Raw genomic sequence first — 14589 nt, forward strand, 5'->3', positions numbered from 1 at the left:
GGCTATTGTTATCAATTAAATCGTGGTCCTGGAGGATCTCTCTTAATTGGACGTTACTGGCCAAATCCCCCTGCCCTCTGTCGCAGGACTTCCTAGGATGTGATAGGATCCAGCCAATCTTGCACTTTTACTAAAATAAAACAAAGAATTGCAGATGCCGCAGATCTGAAAACAACCAAAAGCAGAAATCACTAGAGGAACTCAACAGGTCTGGCAGCATCTGTAAAGAGAAAAACAATTAAAGTTACGAGTCCAGCGACCCTTTGTCAGAATGAAGGGTCACAGGACTCAAAATGTTAATTCTGTTTTCTCTCCACAAATGCCAAATCAGTCTATTTATGTTTATTCCATTTCTACCATGTGTTTGTTGATTTGCCAAATGAACTTTTTTTCTGTTGCACTAACCCTACTTGGCTGCATGTCTGAGGAAATGAATTGAGTAGAGGTACAGGCAATAGAGAACTACATTTAGTGGTGTTATTTGAACAATGCGGGATGTAAACAGCTGACTCAGTTTACAAGTGGGCCAAAAAGAGTGGGTAAGTGGCAAAATGACATGCAGGTTCATGATAGTTGACATAGTCCTCTTCATGGAAGTGGCCTTGTCATTGCTCTAGTAATCCAAAGTCCCAGGCTGTTGTTCAGGGGACTAGGGTTCAAATCACAGCTCAGCCGATAGTGAAACTTCAAATCAATTAATAAATCAGGAATTTTTTAAAAACGAATCTAATGTGGACTATATAACCACTGTCAGTTGCAGTAAAAATCCATCTTGTTCATTTAGGGAAAGTAGACTATTGTCCTCACCCGGCTTGACATACGTGGGACTCCAGACCTGCAGCAATGTGGTTGTCTCTTAAATACCTTCTGAAATGATCGAGCAAAGCCACTTGATTGTGTCTAATGCTACAACATCTGAGTAGAGCAATTAATCAGGACAAATCACCCGACATTGACCCAGACGCTGGAAGTGACAATTTGTCCACTTCTGGGGGTGTGACCTTCTCTGCCAGCCCTCCAGGAAGAAGAATCCCTTCCTCCATCCACAAGCACCTCCAGGTTTCTCTTAGGGAAGCATGGTGCCAGCCTCCCCATCTCCACCATCTTTCCATTCTTTCCACAGCCAAACATCACAGCCTCCATGTGACAGCACTCCTGGGACACAACAGACTTGGGAGGATAGCACAGACACAAAGGATGCTGGTCTTATGGAGGGCTTCTGCTCAGGGGAAAGTTGCACTAGAAATGGCGTGTGGTAATATGAGGTGGAAATCGAATGCACTATTCGCCATGAGGGCATAAATGGCTATTAATATGATGACTCAACTCGGCAAAAGTGAGGACTGCAGATGCTGGAAATCAGAGTCAAGATTAGAGTGGTGCTGGAAAAGCACAGCAGGTCAGGCAGCATTCGAGGAGCAGGAAAATCGACATTTAGGGCAGGAGCCCTTCATCAGGAATGAGGTGAGTTTGGTAACATGAAGAAAGCTCGTTGATCCTTGCAACTAAAATAAACCCACAGACCTTGACAGGACTTGCACTTTGCTCCAAAAAGAGATGAATGCATCACCTCATAAAGGTGATAGTGAAAATTAAAATACTATCCTGGAAAATGAAAATATAATACACAAAGATCAAAAGTAGCCCTCAAAATGACCACTTTAAAAGTAAAATCTTTCATGGCTTGTTTGGCAGCCCCGCTGGGAGAAGCAAGTGTTTTTAAGGCACTGCAGAGACAATGAGGATACCTCAACATAACAAAAACAGAAGAACTGCACTGAAGACTTTCAAAGATGCAGAGACATGTGGACGGCATGGAGGGTAGGGGGCATGGTGTGGGAATCACCTTCACGGGGTCAGACACAGCCATGAGTGCATATTATTATTTGTGTGACTCAATTGATCTGACTGATTCTTGGGATGAGGGGGTTACCTTAAGAAGAAAGTTAGGCCTGCATCTACTGCAGGCAGTTTCTAAGAAATCCTATGAAAACAACTAAAGGAAATCAACAAGATGAAAGCTGAAAGGATGTTCCCTCTTATGACAGGGATTAGGCTGAAGGGATGCAGTTTGAAGACAGTCTGTGTAGGTGTACACGTTATGCACCGTTTTAAATTCCACATGCACACTTACACAGATTCTGGGGATGGGACCAGGACCCAGAAGGAGGCTGGGGTTGGGTGGTGGGGGTGAGGGAGTCAGAACCTTGGAGGGGCTGGGGAGGAGTCAGTAGACAGGAGAGCCCAGAGATGGCAGGAGGGGGTCAGAAGCCGGATTTTAGGATACCTTCATGAGAGGGGGAGATCAGTAGAGGGGGTGTCCCCCCCTCCTCACTCTACCCCCTCTGATTCCCTTCCTTGCCTCCCCCCCCCCCCCCCCCACACCCTCCCCACGTTTCTCGTCCCTCCACATCTCTCTACTCCCTTTGTCAGGAAACACTGCATTGAAAATAAGGTTCATTACATTAAGATGGAGATAAGGAGTTCTTTTTCCTCTCAGAGGGTCCATAGAATTCCAATCTGCAAAACTAGACACATTTTTATAAGTAATAGGGAGTTGATGATTGTTGGGAGATTAGGCAGGTAATTGGAGTTGAGACCACAGTCAGATCAGATCACTCATGATTTTATCAACTGGCAGGGCAGGGTGAAGGGGCCAAATGGATTACTTACACTGGATGTGAAACTTCGGAGTTCAATGGAAATCTGGTTTGTGACAGAGAACAACTGTGACAGAAAATGAGTTTGCAGATTTTACACAGATCCCAGAATGGGGAGCCATTTGCCAATGGAAAATTCCAACAATTGTGTTCTAACCCATTTTACTCGACTAATCCCGGTCCCAGCCTGAGTTTGAGAAAGATTCCCATTGTTGGAACAATGATGTGACTTGCCCCTTTTTTCCCACCTCCCCACCCCCACAAATTCCAAGCCCAGGGCATAATCATGCCCTCACTGCACACACATTACATCAAGGACAACATTTCATTCATCCAGGACTTGTCCTCTCCCCTTTCTGTCTCTATTTCAAAATACATCTCTCACCCATAATGCTCTGGTCCCTGCTATGACAATGCCTCACAAAGAGTCAGTACCTCTGAAGAAACACTATCTGCAATAGGAGCAGGCTGCTCAAATTATAGCCAGGAAGAGAGAAAGATCCAATTTTGTCTCTTGAGTGTAAAAAACACTGAAATTCAAGTAATTAAGATGACCCTATTTAAATCATAGATGAGTATAGCACAGGAACAGGCCCTTTGGCCCACTATGTCTGTGCCGACCATGATGCTTTTATAAACTAATCTCATCTGCCTGCACATGGTCTGCATGCTTCTCTTCCCTGCACATTCATTGGTCTGTCTAAATGCCTCTTAAATTTGCCTATTCATTTCATGTTGTCAACTTCATCTGGTCTTGCACAAGGTATGGTTTGGAGCTATCTAATGCTGCCACCATGCAACAGTGAGGTCTGAGCACCCCCCTTTCCAATCTTTAGAGGTCTAGCACTTCTCTATTGAATCTTGTTCTTCTGATGTCAACTGAACATGGTGTGATGTCCATTTCTTGTCCTCCATCTTCTTGCAAGGCAATAGATCTATGAGGATCTACAACTCCATGCATATGTCTGATGGATGCAATGCATCCAGTTGGATTATGTGCAACAACAGATGACACAGTTTTTCATTTGAGAGTCAGATGACCTCACTAAGGGGTGGTGAGTGAGTGGCAGTGGTGGATGGAGAAAGGGATAAGTGAGGAAGTACATTGAAACAAGATTTTGAACTAAAGTTGGTGTAAGTGCTGTGATGGACTACATTCAACAAGAAAGAGTTGGGGGGATGGTAAATACAGATTGTCAGTGCATAAGCTCACATTTCCTAATTTGGCCAAGATAATTAAATTGCTTCCAGCCACAGGGCACCACAATCTTGTTGGTGTCCTCTTCCAGCCACACCTAAGCTGCTTTCTTCCTCACAGCATTAGGTTTGCTTCTTGCCCTTTCTACAATATGGAGCCACCTTCCTCGTCTTTACTGCACATACATTACATCAAGGGCATCTCGTAAAACCAGGACTTATCATTTGCCTTTTCTGCTTCCATTTCAAAATATGTCTGTCACCCACAATGCTCACAAAGTCATCCAGATTCCATCTATACATTATCTGTTGTCAAATTGATATCATGCCACATAGGTGCACAGCACACCCATCATTCACATGCAAAACAGAAAAACCTACCAATGAAATAACAATGACGCATAATCTTGCACGAGGATATTCCCACATGTTTCCCCAGTCTCCCACATTTCCTGCCCATTAGTGTGGCACACTACACTCTGCTCAGGTCCCAACTCAGTGTTAAATTAGGTTAAATTGTGTGGTCATTATCAGGCTGTCTGATAATTAAAATAATAATTATCATAATCTTTATCATGCTGGAGATCCAAAATCAATAGTAAAACCCTGAAACATGCAGGTCAAAATTATTCAAATTTTTTCCTTCAAAATATAAATATTATTGGTAAAAATCACACAACATCAGATTATAGTCCAACAGATTTATTTGGAAGTACTAGCATTTGGAGCACTGTTCCTTCATCAGGTGCCTGTGGAGCAGGACCATAAGACACAGAATTTATAGCAAAAAATTACAGCGTCAAGCAATTGAAATTACATATCGAACAAACCTAGATTGCTATTAAGTCTTTCATCTTTTAGAATGGGTTGCAGGTTTTGGTTCATTAATATGTAAATCCCAGAACTTCTTTTAAGTCATATTCTTGAGATAACTAAAGGTTTTATTTAAAAAAAGGTTAAAAATCACACAACACCAGGTTGTAGTCCGAAAGGTATATTTGAAAGTACTAACCTTTAGAGCACTCCTCCTTCATCCTAACAAATGGGGCAGGATCATAAGATACAGAATTTATAGCAAAAGACCACAGTGTCACGCAATTAAAAGATATGTTGAACAAACCTGGATTGCTGTTAAGTCTTTCATCTTTTAGAATGGGTTGCAGGGTTTAGTTCATTAATATGTAAATCCCAGAACTTCTTTTAAGTCACATTCTTGAGATAACTTAAGGTTTTATTATAAAAAAGTGACATCTCAGCTCAGACAATGTATTAAAGGTGAGAGTTCTGGAAAAGAAGTTAAGGGATCTATACATTAATGAACTGAAACCTGCAACCTGGTGTGTGTGATTTTTAACTTTATTCACCCCAGTCCAACACCGGCTTCTCCACCTCATGATGATTATAAGCATTGTTTCGAGAACGGATCCATTTGGTTTTACAATACCATCAGATAGATATAGGTGAGAAAGATGTTTTGTTCCGTCATCAATGAAGAAAGCAGTTCTAGTCCCAACACAGTACTCAACTCTCGAATTGTTCCAGAATTTTCTGCATTACTCTCATTTACTTAGAGTCATAGAGATGTACAGCATGGAAACAGACCCTTCGGTCCAACCCGTCCATGCCGACCAGATATCCCAACCCAATCTAGTCCCACCTGCCAGCACCTGGCCCATATCCCTCCAAACCCTTCCTATTCATACTTGCTAATCAATCATTTTGTGAAGAATGTTCAAACCACAATTTTAAGTTTGTCGGGATTTACTCAACTAAAATCAAATAAGTAATTGCTGGAATTTGGAAACAAAGACAGAAAGTACTGGAAAGATTCAGCAGGTCTGGCATATCTGTGGAGAGAGATATAAAGTTCACAAAGGGTTACTGGACTCAAAATGTTAACTCTATTTTTCTCTCTCCAATTTACTGTTATAAAATCATAACACCAATTTCACCTGTCTATTTTGAACTGCAAAGAAAGTTTGCATCAATAACTGGTAAAAATATGCACAAAGTCTCGGGTGGAAGGTGTGTGGAATGTAGAGAAGTCTATTGCACTACATGAGAGTATATTGCCACCATAACAGCTTTACTGCATATCCAGGAGAAAGTGAAGACTGCAGATGCTGGAGATCAGAGCTGAAAATGTGTTGCTGGAAAAGCGCAGCAGGTCAGGCAGCATCCAAGGAACAGGAGAATCGACGTTTCGGGCATAAGCCCTCCTTCCTGAAGAAGGGCTTATGCCCGAAACGTCGATTCTCCTGTTCCTTGGATGCTGCCTGACCTGCTGCGCTTTTCCAGCAACACATTTTCAGCCCCGTTACTGCATATCCAACCCATCACCAATCTTTTCCTTTCAATGTTCCCCACATCCTGAAATAAGATGAACACCTGCTGACACCTTTTTGTGTCTTAGTCACAGAGTTGTAAAGTACGGAAACAAACTCTTTGGTCCAACTCGTCCATGCCAACCAAATATCCTTGTGGCATTTGCCAGCATTTCCCCTTATCTTTAACCATAAATGATGGCAGAAGTACACACATACACCCTCTAAAAGTGAAGCAGACTAAGTAAAACTTAATGTATACTAGAGAGTAATGAGTGGTATAAATTCTCATGGAGCTCTTTCCTCCCTGATCGGGAGGCTCTGGGATTAATTCTCGGCTCCTGCTTATACTCAGGCTGATATCAGTTAACTTGGCACAGGCACAATTCTTCTATGCTGATTAAGAAAGAATGTCAATAAACCCTCCTCCTCAGCCCTGCAGGTGGTGCTGTGTGTTTCCCAACTTTCATTTTCCATTTAACACTTCTTGTTGAGATGTTGCATCTTTCAACATCACGACTATTGACCTAATGGGTATTAACAATACCAATTCACAGGATGAGAGTGTTATTGATTATCTTGTCATGAAACCAGTCATAACAATCCCAGCTCTTATGGTGAATAGACATTAAATGGTACAGATTTATATAGCAGCATGAGTATAATTTATACTGAGTGTGAAGGAAAAGTAAGGAATTCAGATATTGTGTCTATCCTTATACACACAGTAAGTATTATCAAAACTGTTAAACATGGATTCCAGACTTCACTCTTAAAGAATCACAGAATTTAACAGTACAGGAGGCCATTCGAACTATCGTGTCTGTAAACCTTGTGCATCTTTTTCCTTCCGTTCATAATTTTTCAATTTGGATCGTTTCCAAGTAAAGTCACGATTCTCCCAGAGGACCACAGTCTGCTCTCTCATTAGAAAGAGAGATGACTAGTGGAAAGTTTAATCTAAGGTCACCATAACACAGACAAGGGCAGGATTTATCATAAAGGGAGGACCTTCATGATAAATTCAGCTGGTGTGGGAACTGAACCCACACTGTTGGTATACCCTCAATATTGCAAATCAGCCAACCAACCAACCAAGCTAACCAACTACTTTCTTCCAATCTGAAAGGATGGGCACATGATCTGTTTGTCATTTGTTCTTCAGACTGATGTTTGGTGATGTATCAGAGTGCCCCAATGGGGGAAGGAGAGGGTGGGGAAGGGAGATTTGATCCACTATTTTTTCTTCTTATCCTCAGTCAAAGTTTTTCATTTCCGTTCATAACTTTAACTCTTTGAGGACAAGGAATCACAAGACAACCTACTTTCCAAACAATAGAAAGCTGGGTTTGTTTTTAAAAGCAAGTACCCAGATCAAGCTTGAAATAAACCTAGACCATTAAGCAAGTCTGGTTTGATCATCCACCACCTTCAAAAATTGACAATATCAATTACTAAAAGTAAACCATTTCTGTGCTTGAAGAAAAACTCTCTAACTTTGAGAGTGAAGTTACCAACGACTGCACCATTCAGAAAAATGAGTGTTCCTATTCACAGATTACAGAATTCAACTTCATAGCATATACTTAAAACAGGTAATAATAAGAATTGTGGTGCTAAATGGCTGGTTGGTGTTGTTTAGTGCCTTTAAATGGGATGTCATGACCACAGCCTCCTACTGCACTCAATTCTTCATATCAGCCATGAAGAGCAAATGGAGTGAACATTGTACAGTTTCATCTCACTGTGGTGTGTGTGCTTCTTTGTGAAAAGCTGAATGGACCATTAGTAAAAGTCAGTATGTGGACTGTCCATCTGCCTTCAGACAAATAGTGGTGTGGGTCTAAGTGAGTAATTTGTTAAAAAGGAACAAGCAGAAAAAGCAGATGCTATACACAGCTATGGTTGTGGAATGATAAAGTATCTCTTAAGATCTGTTATCTAACTACATTTACCAAAAGAAACTTGATATAGGATTGTAATGTGTACGGGAGGAGAAATCATTGCAATATCATACAACTTAAAAAGATTGAACACTGACAAAAAGTGCATTATTTTTAAACTGCTTAATTATAGAAAATTCTAAATGACGTTTGCATATTTTGACTATGTTGATTGGGTTGTCCTTCTTTCATGGATAAAGTACTTATTCTGACATTTTTTTGACAGTATCATCTTTTAGACTGTGTACAGTTGTACTACAGTTATTTACTGCTGATCTCCCTGAGATGTTGAAAAATCTTGTATTCATGTTGCAATTCTAATATTCTCCACATGAATTCTTGCAAAGAATCAATTTTGCTACATGATTATTGTTAATCATTGCAACCTGACAACTTGTCATTGATTTAATACAAAAATGTTATGATAACAGATTTGAAGTGAACTTAACTATACATTCAATAAATCATGAATTACCTGACTAGTCATTATAATAAGTTCAATTTTATTCTCTTATTTCTACTTTTGTGCTTTAATTTTCATAAGTACCCTCAGCATGAAAATGTATGGAATTGTTTTCAATTTAGATTAGATTAGATTACAGTGTGGAAACAGGCCCTTCGGCCCAACAAGTCCACACTGACCCGCCGAAGCGAAACCCACCCATACCCCTAACCTAACACTACAGGCAATTTAGTATGGCCAATTCACCTGACCCTGCACATCTTTGGATGGTGGGAGGAAACCGGAGCACCCGGAGGAAACCCACGCAGACACGGGGAGAAAGTGCAAACTCCATACAGTCAGTCGCCTGAGGCGGGAATTGAACCCGGGTCTCTGGCACTGTGAGGCAGCAGTGCTAACCACTGTGCCACCGTGTCGCCCACAAATTTAATTTATAGTCTGCATGTACTCTTGCTACAATTTACTTATAGATAGTTAAGTACACATTAAATCATTTAAAAATCCAACAAAATTGCTTGCGATCATATTGCACTTAAATAATATCTAATGGCAATATCAGTCCACTACCATTATATAGTGCAGTCCATAGAATCTGTATGTTATAATGTGGTGAGTGGATGTGATCAAGCATGGAGTGAAATTTAAATTAAGTCCCAGGTCTATTACAACTGAAAAAGGCTTGTAATACAGATCTTCTCAATGAAAAAGTATTTTCAAAAGCTACACATCACTATTAACTGTGCAAAAATATGCTTGAATTATGCTAGAACTAAACAGCGTCCTCTTCTGGTCCAATGTAGTATTTTTCTTCTGATGCCAAGTAAGAAGTTATTGGAAATGCATAATATGATCTTCAAAAAATCAGACATCATTTTTAAGATGTTAATTAGTGCATCTTAAAGTTCTGCAATTTTAGAACAATGGGACACTATAAAATTGTTAAATATGTGCACTGAAATTATTTGGAAGAAAATGAAGTGTCATTATCAATTATATTAATTATTCTGAAGTTGTACTGCTTGTAGATTAATGGGAAATAAGTTTGCCATTAAGCAGTTTATATTTAGAAATATTTGTTTTCCATGGTGTATTGAAATCATTATTCATTATACTCTTTTTTTATATATATATCTCTGAACATAATTATCAAAAATAATTGTGAATATTACTACAGCACAGGATAATGTTCCATCCGTCAATTTTCTTCTCAGACAGACGCTTGGGATTGTGCATGATTTTCTCCCCACTCTGGTATTGTGGTCCTGAGATGACTAAACAGTCTACTACTTGAACCATCCACCCAGCCACAGGTAGGATAGGTGGTGTGTTGCTGAAATGGGATGCTCGAGCTTTTGCACACACTGGCTGCTTTGCTTGTTCTTCATCTTTGCAACTTTGCAGATGCTTCCTGCCCAATCTGAGATTTCCTTGGGCTAGAACTTTGCATGAGTCAGTGGGAATATTGCGTTTTTTTTCTCAGGGACACTTTGAGGACTTCCTTGAGGGTTTCCCTCGACCATGCTGGTAATGACTGATGTGATGAAATTCGGAGAAGAGAAGCAGTTTTTAAAGTTTTGTGGATGATGTGGATAGTCCAAAGCAGCTGATTGATTGTGATCAGCGTCTTAATATGGGGGTATAGACCTGAGTGATATTGGAGCCCCTATCCTGTGGATGGATTTTGTCGGGGCATCACTGGTCACATTACTCAAGGGATTTGAGGTTTCTGCGGTATATTATCCATGGAGTAAATGTTCCAAAAAAAAGAAAGAAATTGACTGTATCTATTTCAGGGAGTTTCATGGAGAGATTCTGACTATGAGCTCTAGGGACTTTTCACATACTTTTTTATGCTGCTCACCTCATCAAGTATGCAAAATACCGCCACAGCATTGTATTCACACAATCTTGCATTCAGCAACAACAAAATGCTTATAGGTGTCAGGATCTCACAGCATTTGTGCTGCAGATCCCAGAGTTCACCCCCAGCTATGCACCAAGTCAAAGGCTATCAGCCTGGTCTGAAATAGCCATCTTGGTCAGTGTGATGTCCATGGTCTGGAGGAATGTGCAGCAATGAACTTCAGCACTCTTCAAGGATAAATACCATCATCGTCTCTTAAGCTCACTCTAACTCTGCCGTTTCATCCTTTGCTACCAAGGCTCATGGTCTATCGCTCTTAGTACATTCATGTTGCATCTTTCCTCAATGGCTCTTACCACCCCATTCCCACAAACAGCCAACCCTTCCTGCCCATGCTAATGCTTCCCATTCACTCAGCACAACTCATCACATTTCCTGACTGACACCAGACCAGCCCACTGACTGACCCCAGTCCACCCATCAATGTTCATTGCTGCCAAACATGACAAACTGCCTGGCCATCTGTCTTACTAAGGGTAAGACCAATATAACATGAACATCCCGGTAGGTGCATATTAACAGTAAAATCGCCTTCGTATTAAGAGATCATACGGTTGCTCTCTCAATAGAGAGAGATGTCTGATCGTGAGTTTAACCTGAGGGTCATGACGCCTCAGGCGAGGAGAAAGATTGAGAAGGAGAATCCTTCATAGTAACTTCAGTTGGTGAAGGAACTGACCCCACCCTGTTGGCATCACTCTGCATTGGACACCAGCCATCCACCAAAGTGAGTCCTAAGAAAGCAAGTTAAGAACCCGGAGATGCAATCCGCTCCAATGTATGAGATGTGTCATGATGTGTGATAGGTCTAGTGCTCTTCTGATGCTAACATACCCCTGTGGGAAGAAGTTGGAAGTGCCCATGAAGCATGCACTAAGATGTTGGGGAACGCTAACCAGGATGGAGGCCTGGAGAGGATGCCAAGTCACCAAGTACCTGCTTAGGTTTCCACATCATGAATTACAAGCCCTTCTGTTTGATGGATTTGAAGGTCAGATGTATGAAGATTACTACAGCCATCTGCATTTATCTTGATTTAACCTTATGGTGATGATTATGTCCATTGTGCCCCTTGATGGATGGAATTTGCTTTGTGACTCTGGGAGGAACACTTCAGCCACTGAGAGAGAGAGATTGGAAAATACTTTGGAATGGCCTCCCCTGTGATGGACAACAGGGATATCCCTCTGTAGTCACCAGAATTGGTGTATTGGTGTTAACCTTTTTCTTGAAGATGGTCACAATTAAAGCATTTTGAGATCCGCTGTCATGCTCTCCTCCTACATGAGGGAGATGAGGTTGTGAATATGAGTCAAGAGTGCTTCTCTGATGTAGTTTAATATTCAGCAGAGTTTTGTCTGCACTGGCGGCTTTGTTGGCTCTCAGCTGTCAGATAGCCTTTATAACCTCATTTTGAGCTAGGGTTGTGCTGAGATATTGATAAGTAGCATGCTGTGGGATGTGATCAAAGGTATTCACATCAAGGAGTGAGTCTTGGTTGAGGGAACACCCTGCTTGTTGCAAATAGCTGAAGGAAGATGCTAAAAAAAATCCCAAAAGAACTGCAGATGCTGGAAATCAGAAAAGAAAACAGAAATTGCTGGGGAGATTCAGCAGATCTGGCAGCAACTGCGGAGAGAAATCAGTTAACCTTTTGGGTCAAGTGACCTTTCTTCAGAAGGAATATGCTGCTTGTTCAGCCAGGTTTTGGAACCAATCACCTACATCTCTATCATATCACACTGGAAGTGACATTTACAACAAGAGAGTGTTGACAGTGTCCAATCAGCATGTCAAACTCAAAACAGTGTTGCTACAGCTCACTGGTGTAGCACACTGTAAATCTAGCTGGCTGTTCCCAGGGTCATCACAAAAATTAAAGATTTTAAAAAGGACATAGAAATCCCTAATTTACCCACCTTTCAGACCCAGGTTGACAGAAAGCATGGACCAGGTTTCTGTGCTTAATAAGAATTTCACTTATGACAAATAAATAGATTCTAACTAAAGATAAACAATTATGAACTATCATATAACATTGAACTCTAATAGTTAATATTGTAACCTCCTTATAAACTTTGTCCTATATACATGATCAGACGAAACATAGGCAAGAGAACAAAACAGGGTGTTACAGGCAAGGGGGAAGACTGGGCAGACTGTTCAATGGACTCTGTTCTCAAGGTTTGCCTGTTAACAAGGTTCATTGAGATGATCTTTATGGCTTGTCAAGACGGGCGGCACAGTGGTTAGCACTGCTGCCTCACAGCGCCAGAGACCCGGGTTCAATTCCTGACTCAGGCCACTGACTGTGTGGAGTTTGCACATTCTCCCCGTGTCTGCGTGGGTTTCCTCCGGGTGCTCCGGTTTCCTCCCACAGTCCAAACATGTGCACGTCAGGTGAATTGGCCATGCTAAATTGCCTGTAGTGTTAGGTAAAGGGGTAAATGTACGGGAATGGGTGGGTTACGCTTCAGCGGGTCGGTGTGGACTTGTTGGGCCGAAGGGCCTATTTCCACACTGTAAGTAATCTAAAAAAAACATGCTGTTCCTTATTTCCCCTTCTCCTGGTAAGTTAATTTGCTTGAAGAAGGTACAGGGTTCACACTTATTGCTAGGTTATTGCTAGGGTAATATTAACTGGCTATCTTCAGGCTTTAGATGTCTTCTTCCCTTCCAGAGGTGTGATATTTCTGCTCAAACGTTCACACCCTCAAGCTGCTCAGCTATCTGGGCAATCAATAGTTGTTGGTTGGTTGGAGGACTTTGTCATCAATAATTGGTCACTAGTCTACAGACCAATCAGCTAAATGCTTCCAGCCAAAGCTCCATTTGTATACAATCCTTGGTTCAAGTTCATCTGAAAGCCTTCTCCCCACTACTTGAAAACAGAGCAATGTAATCAATACTTAGAAGGAACGTCAAATAACTTTCTTTTAGTGCAGTAATCCTTCAACAATCCTTGACTTTTAAAACATTTTTTTCTCTTTCAGTTTACAATTAAAAATACAGAAAAATAAAATGATAAAGTTTTTACATTTTCCAATATTAGATGTAATTTTGCGATTAGACAATATTTGGCCCCGTTCTTGCATTAAGAAATAACGTACAAACACTGTGACTACTTCAACTCACCAAACACTATTCTCAGGGGAATGCCTTGACCAGTCAGAGTCAACATGTGTCTAGTTTAAAACGGAAACAAGGTTTGGCAAGTAACTGATCGTCATCAACTAACCGGTGTATTCTCTACCAATACCTCTACCAATCAGAGTACATGTGCTAACCAATTAGCACTCTTGCCTCATCCAGTATAAATTTAGTCTTTTACTTTGGTAATTTTGTCCATTGTCCTAAACAGTGCATAATAAAATGTTTTGACAAAACATATCATTTTTCAATAATACTCAAGTTCTAAATTAGCAAATGAATTATTTATGTAGAATTACACAAGTTGCATTTTAAGTTGAATTCACATAGTTATTTGTATTCACACAGATTTGATATTTAATTAGAATGACCTGTTACTGTTGGCCAATTAAAAAAAAACATAAGATCCACATATGACTATCTTAATTCAAACTAATTTGTTCCAAATTTTAAGGAGCAGTTATTTAATTCTATTTTAAAGATTAACAGCTGGCCTTTCCTTAGACTTTGATTCCATTTGTGATTCCATTAATACTGCATAAGGTTATTTTATGTAAAAGGTATCTTGTTAATTCTGATTAGATTTTTAAAATTTACAATCTAATGGTATTTGTAAATTCTTCTGTAATGTGATAAGATTGAAATCAGAACTGCTTCTCCTTTTCCAACCGTTTTATTTGGATATTTCTGGTTGACAGTGCTAATTTTAGTTTTGTTGAGGAATTGTATTGAATTAACCTTTATTACTTGTGAAAAGATTTCATTGTTAATTTGCCAATATAAAATATTTGTATACAATCTAAAATTAAAATATTAATTTGCTCTTTATGGTTCGTGCTGTGGTAGAATATTGGAGAATGAACATACATGACTAGAGATCTACCTACCTCAGTCAGGCAGCTCTGTAGAGATGACAGCACCTGTCAAA

Source organism: Chiloscyllium plagiosum, unplaced genomic scaffold (genome assembly GCF_037043375.1).
Source record: "Chiloscyllium plagiosum isolate Xiang-an unplaced genomic scaffold, Cpla_swu_hap1 HiC_scaffold_31, whole genome shotgun sequence".
Lineage (NCBI taxonomy): Eukaryota > Metazoa > Chordata > Chondrichthyes > Orectolobiformes > Hemiscylliidae > Chiloscyllium > Chiloscyllium plagiosum.